Below are 19,732 nucleotides of genomic sequence, written 5' to 3' on the forward strand. Positions count from 1 at the left end.
AAGGACAGCAGATTTCCTTCCCTGAAGGGTATTAGTGAATCATATGGGTTTTTACAACAATCGACAATGGTTTCATGGTCACCATTAGACTAGCTTTTTAATTCCAGATTTTTTATGAATTGGATTCAAATTTCACCATCTGTCATGTTGGAATTCAAACCCATGTCCTCAGAATATTAGTCTAGGTCTCTGGATTACTAGTCCAATGACAATACCACTAGGCCACCGCCTCCCCATATTACAAAAGGGAAGTTATTCCAGAGGAACTTCATGGAATGTTTTGAGAAAGTAACAAAGTAACATGACTGATAAGGGCAAGAATGTAAATGTGAAATTTGAAGCATTTGATAAAGTAACTCATAGAAATCCAGTGCATAAAAGGAACAGACTTTGTAATGGTTGGTGGCAGTGTACCAAAGTACAGTGAAAATCAGCTAGGTGAACAATTGCGCTTGCTAGTACCTGTTTTTTGGGCACTGAGTACCCTGAGAGTTCGAAAATGGCATCCATGGTGCACATGTCCATGTGAGGGGCGAAACGCACCAGATGCCATATTGGTGAGGACGTTAGCGTATGCTATGAATGTCTGCCTGAAGAATGCAGAGCAGGCAGATCGTGACGTGCATGCTGATTTGATGCCAGCAGTGCCTGTTTGGAGCTCAGTGCTCCAGCTAATGCCTTCTCTTAACCTCACACAGCTGAACACGTGTTCAGCAACAGGAAGGATCCCACCAGCTCTTTTTAAGGTGATTATCAACTAGTTACAGGTTAGTTGCTGGTTGATTTCTTCAGACTGTTGCTATGATTCTAAAGTGTATGATACTTTCGATCGTTGTTTCAAGTTGCAAAGGTCTATAGTGCTATGGCAGTAGCTGAAGGACTTTTTGCTGACTTTTAAGGCTTCTGTACAAACCAATTGCTCCCTAATATGGGTGTATGGTAGGCATTCCCCTTGAAATAGAGCATGACTTGGAGAATGAACAGAGACCACACAGACAAGCTGCTGAGAGAGTGAACAGAAGGAGGGGGAGAAGGGCTCTCTGCAGGGGGTCATTTCCACCCAGGGTGTTCAGGGAGCAGTTTTCCTTCCTGTATCTCAGCAAGGAACAATATGTGAGATGTCTACACTTTAATAAGGATGTCCTCACTGAAATCTGCCACAACTGCAAACTCAGAACCAGGGAAAGGACTGCATTGCCAGTGGCTGCAAAGGTGACTTTTTTTTTAATATGGAACGCTTCACGAATTTACGTGTCATCCTTGCGCAGGGACCATGCTAATCTTCTCTGTATCGTTCCAATTTTAGTATATGTGCTGCCGAAGCGAGCAAAGGTGACTGTGCGATGAACTTTTATGCGTCTGGTTCCTTCCAGGCTGGAGCAACATCTTGCAGTTTGCCATCTACTGCTGCACAAGAGAGGAAACTGAGGCTTTCTGTTCAAAGAAAGCTAACTACATTTCATTCTCTCTTGCCATAGACAAGCAGTTGGGGCAAACATGCGGCTTTGCTATGATAGCAGGCTTCCCCATGTTGCAGGGCACCATTGGCTGCATGCACATTACTTTGCCAGCTCCTTTACCAGAACAGAAAGGGATTCCACTTACTCAACAGCAAATGTGACCAGTATGTGACCATAGACAGCAAATGATGCAAGTCAATGTCTGGTCTCCTGATAGCAGTCATGATTCCTTCATTCTGCGACAGTCCACTGTGCTGGCTGCACTTGAGCCACTACAGCAAACCAAAGGGTGGCTACTGAACAAGGGCTATCCGCTGACAACATGACTAATGACTCAGGTGCTCCACCTATGCACATGTGTGCGGCATGTATACAATGAATGCCATGCTGCCATATGAAATGTGATGGTGCAGACCACTGGCATGCTGAAATAACGCTTCCACTGCCTTGACCACTCTGGAGGCATCCTGCAGTACTCGCCAGAGCGGGTGTCAAGATCTGTGGTCTACTTCATGCTGTGCAATCTTGCCATCATGAGGGGACAGCCCTTGCCACCATCTATACAGTGAGCAGCTGAGGAACAGCAGGAGGAAGATGAGCAGGAGCATGAGCACGAGGAGAGGGAGGAGGAAGAAGAGGAAGAGGAGGTAGAGGAAGGGAGGAAGCAACCTAAACAGGTTGTCTATGAAGAACTCATGCAAGTGCGGCACCAGTAAATGCAACCCCAATTCCCTATTCATCAATCATCCCACACATTGTCTTTTTTGTGTCGCTCACCATTACATTGTCCACTTGCCACCACAAAATAACCATTTCAAACCAAATTTCTAAACAAAATCATAAGTCAACTAATCACCCATGTGCATTCCCATAGTGTTTATGCTTAATGTGCCTTTGCCTGTTCAAGTGCTCCCAAGCAGTGCTACGTCAGCGGCTGCAGCATGGATGGTGGAAGGCTGCTGACTTTCAGTGGAGGAGACTGTAGATGGCCTTGTAGATGACCCTGAGCATCTCTGGGGCTAGAAGGCCCACCTGCGAACTGCACCACCATGACATGGGTGGCAGGAATCTGGGCAGGCTGGCTGGCTGACAACAGTAAGGGCACTGACGGAGTGGTAGGGGTGGGAGGACGAATGCAATCATCCTGGGAGAGAACAGCAGATTTGTGCTTCAAGGAGCCACTGCTATTCAATAGGATGGTGCCTCAGCAATACCAGTAATCTGTTGGAGGACAGATTGCTATTCTGCTGTGACACCCTGCCTTTTTGCACAATATAATCCACAGCCATGAAGGTTGTAGTCTGAGCTTGCATGGCAGAAAACTGACCTTTCATGGCAGGAATCTGAACTTCCACTGCAGCACTCAGACGCTGGATGGCTGCTCCTGTTTGTGCTGTAATGGAAGCTGTGACATTTGTCATCAAACGCTGCATCATTGGTGGGTCCACAAGTGTCTTGTAAGAGAGAGGGAAATATTTTGGTAAGTTTGGCGCAATGAATTTGGGTGTTGTGGCTGTCATAGTTGAATAGCTTGCAGTGTATGAACGCTGTGAGATGTGATTGTGAGGCTTGCAGAGATGCTAAGTGTGTGAGGGTGAGGCAAAGCCTATGATTATTAGGTATGAGTCGTGTTTGATAACATTTGTTGGTAGGTGAGTGATGGGGATGTGGTGATTTGAACAATGTCTGAGGCTGGTTGTGCACTTGAGAGGATTTGGCATTTCAAGATGGATTCACTGACCTTGACCACTTGTATGGAGTCAATGAAGTTCTTGCGGCATTACATCCAGATTCTCAGGGCTCGACTGCTGGCATTGACCTTCACGGCTATCTGCTCTCAGTCTTTTGATCGTGTGTCTGGAGGGACTTCCTGACCTTCTGCAGATACAGAACATCTTTCCTACTTTCCACCTCCTCCACCAAGGCCTCCAGTGCAGCTTTGGAACAACTTGAAGCTCATTGTTATGACCAGGTGAGAAAGGTGTCGAAGGGTCCCTCTCAGCCTTTACCTGGTCTTACTGTAATAGGGTTTATTTTTTAAAAACACCGTGTTTTTAGCTCCCCCTTGGTGAATCCTTGTTTACTGCTTTCCAATTATAAGGCAAAGAAACCAGCACAAACAGGTTTTCTCAGGTTTAAAGAAGAAAGGTTGAAATTTATTAAACTTAAACTCTAATTCGGTTGACGCCTACAGATACATGACGTGCCCACGTTAGCATACACACATGCAGACAGAGACAGAACAGAGCAGAAGAAATAAATTGGAAAGGTTTGAGGCAATCCCTGAAGAGGGTTTTTGTGACGGATCTTTGACCTCACTGCCGAGTCCTTGATTGTAGGTAGATCTTGCTTTTCGTTGGGGCCCAGTGTGCTTCTCAAACCTTGTTCACTGTAGTAGACTTTTCTCTCTTGGGGTTCATGTGTCTTCAGTGGATTTGGAGTTCAGTGAGAAAGAGATGGGAGCAGACAGACAGGAGACTGTGACGAGCCAGCCAGGAGAGGTCTTTTCAGTCCAGGAGCCAACAGATACTCTTCAGTTCAAACTCTGTGGTTAGTTCAAAAGACCCTGGACTGGCCAGTTAGTCATGTGACCAGCTGGTTTAACCAGTTTGTGGATTGTATCACCTTAGCAATCTCTGGAATGCTGCTCTTACACACAATAACTTTGGTGATCAAAGTCCATATTAGGATAAGTGGATAAGGAAAGTAACCTCTCTTGTCCCTATTGGTAAGCAAATGTCCTCCATCCAAGTCTGGCAGCCCTTGCAACAGGTCTTCTCTTCTTCCCAGCAACAATTTGAAATTTAATGTCCATATGGCAAAATAAATACACCTCATTCTTGGCAGGTGGGGGCCCAGCATGACACCATGCTCTCCCATGTTGTGCCAGTCATCAGTGTTTTCCAGGTCCGATTCGCTTCCTGCACAACTGCCAGCACCTGCTCCAACCAAAATGCATCTCCCCTTTAAGAGGTGCAGGCTTGCTTTAACTGGTGCTAGTAAGTTAGAAGTTTGGGTCCCTGCTGATGTATGCAGCCAAAGATTAGCGTGGTTAGCACTGGCAGCATGCAGCAATTATTCAAATGAGCAGGCAGCACCAAGTTGACAAGCTGCCTGCAATGCATTGGATGGGAGTGGGCTAGTCACAATCCCCACATATGTTTTCTGGGTCTATCCAATTTAAGAACATAATAACATCTGAAACAGGAGCAGGAACAGACCATGTGGCCCTTCGAGACTGCTCCAGCATTGAATAAGATCATGGCTGATCTTCTACCTCAACATCACCTTCCCGCACTATCCCCATACCCCTTGATACCCATAGTACCCAAAAATCTATTGATCTCTGTCTTGAATATACTCAATAATGAGCATCCACAGCTCTATGGGGTAGAGAATTCCAACGATTCACAATCCTCTGAGTGAAGAAATATTTCCTTATCACAGTTCTAAATAACCGAAACTCTATTCTGAGACTGTCATCTCTAGTTCTAGACTCCCAACCATGGGAAACATTTTCCCAGCATCTACTCTGTCAATATCCTAAAGAAAATTCTCTGTTTCAATGAGATCACCTCTCATTCTTCTAAACTCCAGAGAATATAGGCCTAGTCCACTCAATCTCTTTTGGGTTAATCCCCTCGTCTCAGCGATCAGTCTAGTAAACCTACATTACACGCTCTCGAATGCAAGTACCTCCTTCCTTAAAAAGGAGACCAAAGGAAAACAATTTGATTAGACCCATTAGCAGGTGTGGGGATTGCGATGTGCGATTCCCCCATGGCCAACAGAAATGATGTAGGCAGCATGCAAACTTCATGCTATCTGCTCATTTCCATGATTGTGGCGTGCAGTCCAGCGGTAAACACACTGCTAAATGACTGTACGCTCAGCAGAGGGCCCAGCTTTGTGCGAAGCTAGCACCAATTCTAGCGAGCCTGTACTTCTTAAAGTCAGTCTGCACCTCATAAAGGGTACATGCATTCTGGCTGCAGCAGGTACTGGAATTGGCTTGGAAAGACATGCTGAGCAGGACGAAACAGAAGTAATGGAGCTGTAGGTCAGGGAGAGGGTTCCTAGGTTCTTAGATGCAGCATTGGAGGTCTTCGTGCAGCAGATGGATGGAGGAGAGAGGTTATCTTTCTGCGGTAAGGAGGCATATATGCACTGCAAAGGCACTGGAAGCAGATAGCCGCAGAGATCAATGCCAGAACTCTGGCCCGAGGTTAGGGAGACAGTGCCAGAAAAGCTTCAATGATCACACACGAGTGGTCAAGGTCATCTTTAAATGCCATCACTTATCAATCACACGACCAACCTCACACACTGCTCAATGCACGACATCTCCATCACTCACCCATCAGCAATCTCTACCAATCAGGACTCATGTCTAACATTCATATGCTCCATAGAAACATAGAAAATAAGAGCAGGAGTAGGCCATTCGGCCCGTCGAGCCTGCTCTGCCATTCATTATGATCATGGCTGAGCATCCAACTCAGTAGCCTGTTCACGCTTTCGCCCCATTCACTTTGATCCCTTTAGACCCAAGAGCTATATCTAACTCCTTCTTGAAAACATACAATGTTTTGGCCTCAACTGCTTTCTGTGGTAGCGAATTCCACTGGCTCACCACTCTCTGGGTGAAGAAATTTCTCCTCATCTCAGTCCTGAAAGGTTTACCCCGTATCCTTAGACTATGACCCCTGGTTCTGGACTCCCCCACCATCGGGAACATCCTTCCTGCATCTACCCTGTCAAGCCCTGTTAGAATTTTATAGGTTTCTATGAGATTCATCCTCACTCTTCTGAACTCCAGCAAATATAATCCTAACTGACTCAATCTCTCCTCAGACGTCAGTCCCGCCATCCCAGGAATCAGTCTGGTCAACCTTTGCTGCACTCCCTCTATAGCAAGAACATCCTTCCTCAGATAAGGAGACCAAAACTGCACACAATATTCCAGGTGTGGCCTCACCAAGGCCCTGTATAATTGCAGCAAGACATCCCTGCTCCTGTACTCGAATCCTCTCGCTATGAAGGCCAACATACCATTTGCCTTTTTTACCGCCTGTTGGACCTGCATGCTTACCTTCAGTGACTGTTGTATGAGAACACCCAGGTCTCGCTGCATATTCCCCTCTCTCAGTTTATAGCCGTTCAGATAACAATCTGCCTTCCTGTTTTTGCTACCAAAGTGGGTAACCTCACATTTATCCACATTATACTGACATCTGCCATGCATTAGCCCACTCACTCAACTTGTCCAAATCACCCTGATGCCTCTCTGCATCCTCCTCACAACTTACCCTCCCACCCAGTTTTGTGTCATCTGCAAATTTGGAGATATTACATTTAGATCTCTCATCTAAATCATTAATATATATTGTGAATAGCTGGGGTCCTCGCACCGATCCCTGCGGTACCCCACTAGTCACTGCCTGCCATTCGGAAAAAGACCGATTTATCCCTACTCTTTGTTTCCTGTCTGCCAACCAATTTTCTGTCCATCGCAATGCACTATCCCCAATCCCATGAGCTTTAATTTTACATGCTAATCTCTTATGTGGGACTTTGTCGAAAGCCTTCTGAAAGTCCAAATAAACCACATCCACTGGCTCCCCCTCATCAACTCTACTGGTTACATCTTCAAAGAATTCTAGTAGATTTGTCAAGCATGATTTCCCTTCGTAAATCCATGCTGACTCTGCCCGATTCTGCCACTGTTCTCTAAGTGCTCTGCTATAAAATCTTTGATAATGAACTCTAGAATTTTCCCCACTCCTGACGTCAGGCTGACTGGTCTATAATTCCCTGCTTTCTCTCTACCTCCCTTTTTAAATAGTGGGGTTACATTAGCTACCCTCCAATCTGTAGGAACTGTTCCGGAGTCTATAGAATCTTGGAAGATGACCACCAATGCATCCACTATTTCTAGGGCCACTTCCTTAAGTACTCTGGGATGCATACCATCAGGCCCTGGGGATTTATCAGCCTTCAATCCCATCAATTTCCCCAACACCATTTCTCTGCTAATACTGATTTCCTTTAGTTCTTCTCTCTAACTCAACCCTGTGTTCCCCAACATTTCTGGTATGATATTTGTGTCCTCCTTTGTGAAGACAGAACCAAAGTATGCATTTAGTTGGTCAGTCATTACTTTGTTCCCCATAATAAATTCCCCTGTTTCTGACTGTAAGGGACCTACATTTGTCTTCACCAATCTTTTTCTCTTCATATAACTATAGAAACTTTTACAGTCAGTTTTTATGTTCCCCACAAGCTTGCTCTCGTACTCTATTTTCCCCTGCATGGCTGCGTCCTCAACCCCCTGGGGGAGACACTGCTCGGCATTATTGGTGCGACCGTCACTGAGACCATGGCAACCAGCGTCGTTGAAGTAATCCAAGATGGCTGTGTGTTCATGTTTTATGCACTTTTCAAATTCCATTTCACTCTCATCGTGCAATCTGGTATGATGAACAAGTTGCAGATGTTGTAACCATGCACCCCTTGCTTTCCACACACCCCGCTTCCCTCACCCTCCCCTTATGCATTTACCTTTCAGGTACCCAAGAACTGCTGCTTTGCCAGCCAATCGTGCCTGAGGATGAAGGCCCAGAGGAAGAGTGGACCTCTGAGGAAGAAGCACCATCTCTTGATCTGACACGACCAGCCATCAGTTCAGATACTGGCTCGGTGCATACTTTAGAAAGTAGTGTAGAGGTGGGAGCTGCAAGTGGTGAATCTTTGGGCATGACTGGGCTGCAGCCAAGCACAGGGAAAAGGATAGCATGTACATATAAACATACAAATTAGGAGCAGTAGTAGGCCACTCGGCCCCTCGTGCCTGCAGGGCCATTCAAGAAGATCATGGCTGATCTGATTGTAACCTCAACTCCACATTCCCACCTACCCCCGATAACCTTTCACCCCCTTGCTTATCAAGAATCTATCTACCTCTGCCTTGAGAATATTCAAAGACTCTGCTTCCACCGCCTTTTGAGGAAGAGAGTTCCAAAGATTCCCGCATCTCTGATAGAAAGAATTTCTCCTCATCTCTGTCTTCGATGGGCGACCCCTAGTTCTCGATTCTCCCACAAGGGGAAACATCCTTTCCACATCCACCCTGTCAAGGCCCCTCAGGATCTTATATGTTTTAATCAAGTCACCGCTTACTCTTCTAAACTCCACCGGATACAAGCCTAGCCTGTCCAACCTTTCCTCATTAGACAATCTGCCCATTCCAGGTATTAGTCTAATAAACCTTCTCTGAACTGCTTCCAATGCATTTACATCCTTCCTTAAATAAGGAGACTAATACTGTACACAGTACTCCAGATGTGGTCTTACCAATGCCCCGTATAACTGAAGCATAACCTCCCTATGTCTGTATTCAATTGCCCTCACAATAAACAATAACATAGCTTTCCTAATTACTTGCTGTTCCTGCATACTAACCTTTTGAGATTCATGCACCAGGACACTCAGATCCCTTTGCATCTCAGAACTCTGTAATCTCTCACCATTTAAATAATACGCTTCTTTTTTATTCTTCCTGTCAAAATGGACAATTTCACACTTTCCCACATTATATTCCATTTGCCAGATCTTTGCCCACTCACATAACCTATCTATATTCCGTTGTAGCCTCCTTATGTCCTCTTGACAACTTACTTTCCTATCTATGTTTGTGTCACCAGCAAATTTAAGCCATACATTCGGTCCCTTCATCCAAGTCATTTATATAAATTGTAAAAAGTTGAGGCTCCAGCACTGATCCCTGCGGCACACCACTCATTACATCTTTCCAACCAGAAAATGACCCATTTATGCCTCCTCTCTGTTTCCTGTTAGCTAGCCAATCTTCTATCCATTCCAATATGTTATCCCCTACGCCATGATCTTTTATTTTCCATCATAAGCGTTGATGAGACACCTTAGTAAATGCCTTCTGGAAATCTAAGTACAGTACATCCACCAGTTCCCCTTTAATCACAGCACATGTTACTTCTTCAAAGAACTCCAATAAATTGGTTAAACATGATTTCCCTTTCACAAAACCACGTTGACTCTGCCTGATTACCTTGAATTTTTCTAAGTGCCCTGCTATAACGTCTTTAATAATAGTTTCTAACACTTTCCCTATGATAGATGTTAAGCTAACTGGCCTGTAGTTTCCTGCTTTCTGTCTCCCTCCTTTTTTAAATAAAGGAGTTACATTCTCTATTTTCCAATCAGATGGAACCTTCCCCGAATCTAGGGAATTTTAGAAAACTGAAACCAACACATCAATTTTTTCCTAGCCACTTCTTTTAAGACCCTAGGATGAAGTCCATCAGGACCCAGGGACTTGTCAGCCCGCAGCTCCAACAATTTACTCAATCTTCCCTGGTGATTGTAATTTTCTTGAGTTCCTCCCTCCCTTCCATTTCCTGATTTACAGCTATTTCTGGGATGTTACTTGCATCCTCCATAGTGAAGACCAATGCAAAATACCTGTTCAATTCATCTTCCATTTCCTTATTTTCCATTAATAATTCCCTAGACTTACTATAGGACCAATTCTCACTTTGGTCACTCTTTTCTTTTTAAAATATCTATAGACACTCTTACTGTTTGTCTTTATATTTCTAGCTAGCTTTCTCTCATATTCTAATTTTCCCTCCTTATTAATCTTTTAGTCATTCTTTGCTGCTTTTTATATTCTGTCCAATCTTCTGACCTGCCACCCATCTTTGCACAATTATATGTTTTTTCTTTAAGTTTGATACTATCTTTGACTTTTTTGGTTAACCATAGATGGTGGGTCCTCCCCTTGGAATTTATCTTTCTCATTGGAATGTATCTATTCTGTATATTCTGAAATTTTCACCCTTAAATGTCTGCCACTGCATCTCTGTTGACCGATCCCTTAACCTAATTTGCCAGTTCACTTTAGCTCGTTCTGCTTTCATACCTTCTTAATTGCCCTTATTTAAGTTTAAAATACTAGTCTTAGACACACTCTTCTGTCCCTCAAACTGAATGTAAAATTCAATCATATTATGATCGCTGCTGCCTAGGGGTGCCTTCACTATGGGGTCATTAATTCATCCTATCTCATTGCACAATACCAGGTCTAGTATATCCTGCTCTCCGGTTGGCTCCAGAACATGCTGTTCTAAGAAAGTACCCCGAAAACATTCTATGAACTCCTCATCTAGGCTACCTTTGCCCATCTGATTTTTCCAGTCTATACGTAGATTAAAATTCCCCATGATTATCGCCGTACCTTTCTGACGAGCTCCCATTATTTCTTCCTTTATACCCCGTCCTATGTGTGGTTTCTGTTAAGGGGTCTGTTCACCACTTCCACAAGTGACTTCTTACCTTTATGATATCATCTCTGCCCAAACCTCTTCTACATCCTGGTTTCCTCAACTTAGGTCATCTGTCTCTATTGTGCTAATATCATCATTAATTAACAGAGCCAGTCCTCTACCTTTTCCTAGCTTCCTGTCCTTCCTATATGTCATGTTCCCTTCAATATTCAGGTCCCCTTCTATGTCATCCTGCAGCCATATTTCTGTAATAGCGATTGGATCATACTTACTTATTTCTATTTGCACTATCAGTTCATCTGTTTTGTTTCAAATGCTACGTGCATTCAGATACAGAGCCTTCAGTTTTGTCCTATTAATATTTTTGTCTGCTGATTTACGTTTAAATTTGTACTTTCTGCCCCTTCCTGTCACAGTCTGTTTATCATTTCCCATATTCATACCTTTCCCTCTTGCCTTGTCTCTACTCTTTGATTTACCACATCTTCCCAAATTTGATCCCCTGCCCCCATTATTTAGTTTACAACCCTCTCTACTTCCCTAGTTATGAGACTCACTAGAACACTGGTCCCAGCATTGTTCAGGTGTCGACCATCCCAACGGTACAGCCCCCACTTGCCCCAGTACTGGTGCCAGTGCCCCACGAACCGGAACCCACTTCTATTACACCAGTCTTTGAGCCCTGTGTGGCACATCCCTGGAGGACAGGGATGCAGATGAGTTCTGCTGTAGACGATTCAGATGACGACTTTGATGGAGTAGCGTACAGATAAAGGCTGATGGACATGCATACCGATATGCTTGGTACATTGGCAGGCCTGCCAGAAAGCCTGTTGTCACTGTCAAGGAGCATAGAGAAGCCCGGCTCTAACTTGGCTCAGGGTTTCACACAGAGCTTGGAGCCCATCTTTTCCAGTGTGAAAGTGGTGGCCAACTCCAAGAGAACACTTTCAAATCCAACCATGATGCAGTCAGTGTCTGGTGGCCCAATGTCTCAACTTCCATTACAACACAGGCAGAAGTCACCCAACATCTGTGCACTGCAGTGGAAGCTCAGATTGAGGCCTCTGCTTGTTGTCATACAGGTTCAGACTGCCGCCAACATAGCTTTAGATACCAGTGCTCAAAGGGCTTTCAGGGTCTCACAGCAGTCCAGTAATCTGTGCTCCAGCAGATTGCTAGGATTGCTCAGGCACCGCCTGGGGGAATGGCAGTGTCTCCCTGGTGCACAAAACCGCTGTCTTGCCTCAGGATGATAGCATTCATGCTCCAAACACTGCCACTCTGCCAGTGTCCTTGTTGTTGTGTCTAAGCCAGCCAACCAAGACTGCTGCTACCCATGCCAAATTGGTGCAGTCAAAATCAGATTCTCAAGGTCAGAGCTGCTCGGGGGCATCCTACAAGTTAGTAGCCTTTCACTCATACTGTAGACATGGGGGTAGCACAGTGTAGAAGCACTAGGCCAGGCAAAGGCATCTACAAGACACCAAGGGAAAGCACAAAAGTGAATAGAGTCATAGAGTCATTACAGCACAGAAGAAGACCATTCAATCCATTGAGCTGGCTCTCTAGAGCAATCCAATCAGTCCCATTCCCCTGCTCTATCCCTGTAGCCCTGCAAGTTTATTTTCCTCAAGCACCCATCCAATTTCCTTTTGAAATCATTCATCGTCTCTGCTTCCACCATAGTTGGGTATTGTATGTGTTGTTGGAAGTGTTGTTGGATAAAGTTGGTATGGAATGGTTGTTTTGTCGTGTCTTTTATTTCAGGATTTTGGCCAAGAAGACACTCCGATGGTTTGTGACAGAGGTATGGTAACGTGAGGAATGGTGGAGCAATGGTGATCTGGGGAATTTTTCAGGAGAATTGGAGTCTCATGAGACACTCATGGACAGCGTGTCCAGAGCAATGATGTGCTGGATGCCTCCCCTTCCTTCTCTTCCCTTCATCCTCCTCCTCCTGAGGTGGTCATCAATGCCCTGGTGGCAAGGGTTGCACCCTCATGATGGGCAGATTTCAGAGGACCCAGCAGACCACCAGGAATCCAGAGACTCGTTCCAGTGAGTGCTGGAAGCTTCCACCTGAGCATTCCAGGCAACGGAACCATTGCTTCAGGACACCGATATTCTGCTCCACGGTGTTCCTCATTGAAGCATGGTTGTCATTGTAGGAGCGTTGATCACATGTGGTGGGATTGCAAGGAGAGTCATTAACCACATGCACAGTGGATAGTCCCCCTCATCGTTGAGCAGCCACCCTCTCACTCGCCGTGACGGCTCGAAATAGCTTGAACAGCTGACTGACACAAGATGAAAGCATTGATACTCCTGCCAGGATAGTGGGAACTTGCCAACATGATGGTCTGGGTGTGGTCATGCACCAAAGGGAGTGGAACCCTTTGTGATTGTGGTATATCTCAGAAAGATGCGACAGACAATGGCATGGGAAGCCTGCTATCCTGGCAAAGCCACCTGCCTGTCCCTTCTGCTTTTCTCTGCTTAGAGAAAAGACAATGAAGTCCCTTATCCTGGTGTACAGGGCCTTGGTTACCTCCTGGTTGCAGTGACGGATTGGCTCCAGTTTGGAAGGATCAGCTGGTGTAGAAATTGATGGTCAATTGATTGACCTTGACAGCCAGTGGCAGTGACCTCTTTGCCTTGCTCTGCAGCTGCAGCTTCGAGTCCAGGAGTTGGCACACTTCTGTGACTACCTCCTTGGTAAAGCGTAGCCAGTACAGACACTACTCCTGGCTGAAGTGGAGGTGAGAAGTGCTCTCTGAAGACCCTTGGTGAGTAAATCTTCCTGCTGAGAACCCTCTTCCTCTTCCTCCTATTAACAGCTTCTGTTCTGCTTCTGCTGCACTCCTTGTGATGCTGCAGCCCCAGAGGAATTGCAACTGTCGCCCCCATGAATGGGAACAAGTGGTGTATCAATGACCTTTCAAAACCACACCACTTCTTTCAAAGGTGCAGCACCACTACCTTCTGACTGAAAGAACTTCTGTGAACTCCTCCAACAACATAGTACTTCCACTAACTCTGCAGCAGCAAGTAAATAGTTAAAAGCATCTCACCTGAAAGTTGGATGGCGATGCCTTTAAATAGTGTAGGTGGGGGAGGTGCCTCATGTTCAGTTGTGTGTATTTAACAGAGGGCAGTAAGAGGACTGGTGAGGTCCAAAATGGCAGGTTAGGAACGAAATCGATTACACACTGACCAAGGTCATGATCTGCCCTTCTGCACGCTTTTGGCACATGTACAGGGTGTCCGTGCTGTAGCCCTCCAGAGCCAATGGCGCAGGCTGCGCTGCAAGTTGGTGGAAGCAGACCATCCCTTGCCATTTTTTCCCTTTCCCAGCTCCTGTAGCACCAGAACCAGCAATGCTATGGAGCCACATTTTGCAGCCCAAAACTGTACCCAGTACTCTGGGTGTGGTCTCACCAAGACCCTATATAATTATAGCAAGATTTCTTATTCTCTAATCCCTTTGTCATAAAGGCTAACACACCATTTGATTTGCATGCTGTACCTACATGCTAACTGTCTGTGATTTGTGCACAGATACACCCAAGTGAATACAAATATTTCCCAGTCTCTCAAAATTTTGATAAAACATGCTGCTTTTCTTTTTTCCTACCAAGTGGAGAACTTCACACTTTTTCACATTATATTCGATCTCCCATGTTCTTGCCCAATCACTTAACCTGTCTCAATCCTTTTGCAGCCACTTTGCATCCTCCTCACAGCTTACTTTCAAACCTGACTTCATATCATCAGCAAACTTGTACACGTTACTTGGTCCACTCATCTAAAACAGTGATATAGATTGTAAATAGTTAAGGCCCAAGCACTGATCCTTGTGTTACATCACTCATTCATTCCTGTTTTCTGTCTGTTAACCAATCCTTAGTCTGATATACTACCCACACCACCCCCCTCCAATTCCATGAACACTAATTTTGTGTATTAACCTCTTGTGTAATAACCTTATCGAATGAGGGTCTGTGTGAATGGAAAGTATTTTGGATGGAGAGGCGTGATGAGTGGGAGTCCTGCTTGGTGCTGAGATCGATAAGGGACAAGAGACCCATAATGCCATGCCTCCAAGCTCTTTACGTGGTTTCAGGATTTCTGGGGCTTCCCTGCAGAGGCAGAGCATGGCCTACGCATGCAAAAGGCCAGCCCAAATGTTCTCATTTTATTCAGCAGGTCGAGGCATTCCCGGTCCTTCTTCATTTTTGTCCTCATTGCAGTGGTGCCTCAAGAAGCTGGTGTTGGAACTTACACCTGCCCCTCGCTCCCCCCTGAGCTAGCTAGGTACAAGGAAAAGATGACCTAAAAGGGGAAAATAGATCAGTACATGAGGGAGAAAGAAATAGAAAGATATGCTGTTAGGGAGATATGTCGAATGGGAAGAGGCATGTGTGCAGCATAGACTAGTTGGACGAAATGGCCTGCTTCTGTGCTATATATGTAAGTGGCTTAGTTCTTTTTGCAGAGACCCATTAGGTCAGAGATCCTGAAGGTCTTCTGGCTGCTGTGCTGGAACTGTGATGAGCCATATTAATATCCTAGCCCACCAAATTCTGTCACACAGAGGGATGGGCAAATAAAGTGCCTAGGCAAAACAAGTAATCTCACTTGAAAATTGGTTAAGCCCCAGCTGGAGTATTGTACATTCAAAAAAGAGATAAGATGTTAAATGGAGAGGTGGGGCTGGGATTGCAGAATATAATGTATGGGACAGACTCAAGGGTCTGGGTCGCTTTTCATTGGAGGGGAGACTGAGTAGATTATTGAGTAGATTATTATTGAGAATACAAATGATCAGTCAGAGCTATTTGTAGTGGCACGAGGCAGTAAAATAGCAGGATGCAAGTTTAACTGACAATAGGTAGATTCAGGCAAAATGTAAGGATACATTACCTCACTGAGAGCACAGTTGATATTGGAACAGTTTAACAAGGGAAGTTATAGAAGCAAGGAGGTTGAAGCCTTCAAGGCAAAATTGGACAAGTAGCTGAACAGAAACACATTATCGGATACAACTACAGGATAGCAGGAATGTGAATGAGGTAGATCAATTACTTTTTTTTCCAGCCTAGAGCTTTCTATGTTTTGAGTTCAGATGATATAATAAACATTTAAGAGGATTTAATGGACATGGAAACAAGGATATTGTTCAATATGTGGCAAGACATGGAGAACATAGCAAACACTGTGGATCACTGTAAAGTGGAGGGACAAAAGAAAAAATGTAAAGGGCTATTGGGAAACAGCAGGCAAGTCGGACAAATTGGGTTCCCACTTTCAAAGAGCCAGCATAGGCATAATGAACCGTATGGTCTCCTGTTGTGCTGGATGATTCTGTGAGAAATTGTCAAGAACTGATTCCTCTGTTAGACCTGTACCAGAGAAGAATAATCTATTTTCTTACTAGAGAAAACTGAAGGAGTTGAGCAAGACACTGTGGGCCAACCATATCTGCAAATAGCCTTTCCAATGAATCAATAGAAAGTGATCCCGAGCTTCTGCCACTGGATAAAGAGTCAACAGCAGGAAGTGGACAGCCAACATGACTTTTATTGCACTTTAGAACCAGTCTCCAGTACAATTATCCAGGAGAATTTGCAATAGGTGCAGCCAGGCTCCTTACCTATTAATGGTCATTTTCTAAGTTAATTTCTTGATGTACTAACTGTGTGTAATCCATAATTTCTCACTTTCAGGAACAGAGTATTTTCACAATCCAGGAGGGCAATGCTGGGCTAAGACAGTCCTACTTGTCATTCACCATTGGAGATACTATCAGGAATTTGCAGAAGCAGCTCCAATGCGGAAGAGACAGGATGAAAGAAGATTAGGTGGGATAGGGACTGATGTGAACCAACAGAATGAATGTTGGAGGGACAAGAAGATAGATTGGGCAGCAAAGCAACGGGCAGGCAGACTGAGCAGGGAAAAAAAAGGTAGACGGAGCAGAAGAGGAACAGGCAGGCAAAATGAACAGGAAAGGAAGAGGCAGGCAGGCTGAGCAGGAGAGGAACAGGCAACTGAGGAGGAGAGGAACAGACAGTGGGGCAGGAGAGGAACAGGGAGACTGAGCAGGAGGGAGCAGGCAGACAGGCTGAGCAGGAAAGAAATAGGCAGACTGAGCTGAAGAGGAAAGAGCAGGCAGACTGAACAGGGGAAGAGCATACACACTGAGTGGGAGAGGAACAGGCAGACTGAGCAGGAGAGGAACAGGCAGGCAGACTGATCAGGTGAGGCACAAGCAACTAAGAAGGAGAGGAACAATAAGGGAGACTGAACAGGAGAGAATCAGGTAGTCTGTGCAGGAGAGGAACAGATAAACTGAGCAGGAAAGGAAGACTGAGCAGGAAAGGTAGAGGCAGGCAGACTGAGCAGGAGAGGAACAGGCAGAGGGGCAGGAGAGAAACAACAGAGGGGCAGGAGAGGAACAGGCAGGCAGACTGAGCAGGAGAAGAACAAGCAACTAAGCAGAAAATAAAAGCAAAATACTGCAGATGCTGGAAATCTGAAATAAAAACAAGAAATTCTGGAAATATTCAGCACGTCTGGCAGCATCTGTGGAGAGAAAAGCAGAGTTAACGTTTCAGGTCAGTGGCCTGATGAAGTTCTGATGAAGGGTCACTGACCTGAAATGTTAACTCTGCTTCTCTCTCAACAGATACTGCCAGACCTGCTGAGTATTTCCAGCATTTCTTGTTTTTATTTATATAAACATCTAAGCAGGAGAGGGACAATCAGGGAGACTGAGCAGAAGAGGATTAAGTAATATAAAAGCAAAATACTGCAGATGCTGGAAATCTGAAATAAAAACAAGAAGTGCTGGAAATACTCAGGTCTGGCAGCATCTGTGGAGAGACAAGCAAAGTTAACGTTTCAGGTCAGTGACCCTTCTTCAGAACTGAATAACTAATATATTATATTAGAGGATCAAGTAACCTATGCAGGAGAGGAACAGATAAGCTGAGCGGGAAAGGAAAACTGAGCAGGAAAGAAAGAAGGAGGCAGACTATACAGGAGAGGAAGAGGCAACTGATCAGGGGAGGAACAATCAGGGATACTAAGGAGGAGAGGAGTAGGCAGACAGACCGAGCAAGAGAGGAGCAGGCAGGCAGGCAGGCAGACAGAGCAGGACAGGAGCAGGCAGACAAACTGAGCAGGAGAGGAACAGGCATGCAGACTGAACAGGGGAAGAACATGCATCCTGAGTGGAGAGGAATAAGTGACTGAGCAGGAGAGGAACAGGCAGAGGGGCAGGAGAGGAACAGGTCGACTGAGCAGGAGAGGAACAGGCAGGCAGACTGAACAGGGGAAGAACATGCATACTGACTGGGAGAGGAGCAGGCAACTGATCAGGAAAGGAACAATACACAAGAACACAAGAAATAGGAGTAGGAATAGACCATATGGCCTATTGAACCTGCTCTGTCATTCAACACGATCGTGGCTTATCTTAGGCTTCAACTCCACTTTCCCGCCCACTTGCCACATCCCTTGGTTCATGAGAGACCAAAAATCTATCTATCCCAGCCTTAACTGTATTCAACGATGGAACATCCACAACCCTCTGTGGTAGGGAATTCCAAAGATTCACAACCCTTTGAGTCAAGTAATTTCTCCTCATCTCAGTCCTAAATGATTGGCCCCTTATCCTAAGACTGTATCCCTGTGTTTTAGATTCCCTGACTAGTGGAAACAATCTCTCAGCATCTACCCTATCCAACTGCTTCAGAATCTTGTATGGTTCAATGGGATTGCCTCTCATTCTTCTAAACTCCAGAGAGTATTCTGATTGGGCATCGTCAACCTGGATTTATGAAAGGGAAATCATGTTTGATGAACCTGTTGGAGTTTTTTGAGGATGTTACTAACAGAATTGATAAAGGTGAGTCAGTGGACGTAGTACACTTGGATTTTCAGAAGGCTTTTGATAACATTCCCCATAGGAGGTTGGTTAGCAAAATTAAAGCACATGGGATAGGAGGTAATATACTGGCATGGATTAAGGATTGGTTCACAGGCAGAAAACAGAAGTAGAAATAAACAAGTCATTCTCACATTGGCAGGCTGTGACTAGTGGGGTACGGCAAGGATCAGTACTTGGACTCCAGCTGTTGACAATATATATCAATGATTTGGATGTGGTGACCAAATGTAATATTTCCAAGTTTGTAGATGACATAAAATTAGGTGGGAATGTGTGTTATGAGGAAGATGCAAAGTGGCTTCAAGGGGATTTGGACAGTCTTAGTGAGTGGTCAAGAATGTGGCAGATGGAATATAATGTGGAAAAATGTGAGGTTATCCATTTTGTTAGGAGGAATAGATGTGCAGAGTATTTGTTAAATGGTAAGAGATTAGAAAGTGTAGATGTACAAAGGGACCTGGGTGTCCTTGTCAATAAGTCATTGAAAGCTAACATGCAGGTGCAGCACACAATTAAGAAGGCTAATGGTATGTTAGCTTTTATCGCAAGAGGATTTGAGTACAGGAGTAGTGAAGTCTTGCTTCAATTGTATAGAACCTTGCTTAGACCACACTTGGAATATTGTGTGCAGTTTTGGTCCCCTTACCTGAGGAAGGATATTAGTGCCAGAGAGGGAGTGCAACGAAGGTTCACCAGACTTGTTCCTGGGCTGGCGGGATTGCCCTAGGAAGAGAGATTGGGGAAACTGAGCCTGTATTCCCTAGGGTTTCGAAGAATGAGAAGTGATTTCATTGAAATCTACAAAAGACTTAAAGGGATAGACAGGGTAGATGCAGGTAAGATATCTCCCCTGTTTGGGGAGTCTAGAAACAGAGGACACAATTTCAAAATAAGGGGGAAGCCACTTAGGACAGAGATGAGGAGAAATATCTTTACTCAGAGGGTTGTGAATCTTTGGAATTCTCTACCCCAGAGGGCTGAGGAAGCTCAGT

The 19,732-nt window shown here is 44.9% G+C and overlaps 1 protein-coding gene and 1 non-coding gene across 3 annotated transcripts in view; both read right to left on the reverse strand.

Annotated features, from left to right (window-relative positions):
• The window catches only part of LOC137376313 (parkin coregulated gene protein homolog), a 415,075-nt gene that overhangs the window by 76,882 nt on the left and 318,461 nt on the right, over positions 1–19,732 (reverse strand). The gene's annotated exons all lie outside the window — the stretch shown is intronic.
• LOC137376816 (U6 spliceosomal RNA) lies at positions 1,224–1,330 on the reverse strand. Its single transcript, XR_010976311.1, has one exon. It is a non-coding gene; the product is annotated as a U6 spliceosomal RNA (small nuclear RNA).

Source organism: Heterodontus francisci, chromosome 13 (genome assembly GCF_036365525.1).
Source record: "Heterodontus francisci isolate sHetFra1 chromosome 13, sHetFra1.hap1, whole genome shotgun sequence".
Taxonomy (NCBI): Eukaryota; Metazoa; Chordata; class Chondrichthyes; order Heterodontiformes; family Heterodontidae; genus Heterodontus; species Heterodontus francisci.